This window comes from Notothenia coriiceps, unplaced genomic scaffold, assembly GCF_000735185.1.
Source record: "Notothenia coriiceps isolate Sejong01 unplaced genomic scaffold, NC01 NC01_scaffold00034377, whole genome shotgun sequence".
In the NCBI taxonomy this organism is placed as follows: domain Eukaryota; kingdom Metazoa; phylum Chordata; class Actinopteri; order Perciformes; family Nototheniidae; genus Notothenia; species Notothenia coriiceps.
Genome location: NW_011367078.1, coordinates 828,451 through 828,743, shown reverse-complemented (window position 1 = coordinate 828,743; position 293 = coordinate 828,451). Strand labels below are relative to the sequence as shown.

At 50.9% G+C, this 293-nt stretch overlaps 1 protein-coding gene across 1 annotated transcript in view; it reads left to right on the top strand.

Moving 5' to 3' along the window:
- The window catches only part of LOC104962147 (dystrobrevin beta-like), a 22,031-nt gene that overhangs the window by 18,661 nt on the left and 3,077 nt on the right, over positions 1 to 293 (top strand). The window lies entirely within an intron of this gene.

Here is a 293-nt window from a genome sequence, read left to right as displayed (position 1 = left end):
GTAACCAATGTAACGTCCGAGGTGTTAAGACTTCAAAGATACTTCTGTGTAACAAAAACTCAGGAACTTAGTACTTTTTGGAGTGTCCCAGATAGCGCCTCCGTTTATTATTGTCGAGTCACACCACGTTCTCCTTCACCACTCCGGGACAGACTGCGCATGCTCACCACACATGACCTCTCAACCCAATGCTTACATGCGTCACAGAGCGTCCACACAGCAGCGTGCGTTGACGCTTGGCGGTGGGCGTGTCTGAAGCTTGGGGAGTCAACGCAAGCAACGCGATCACATGA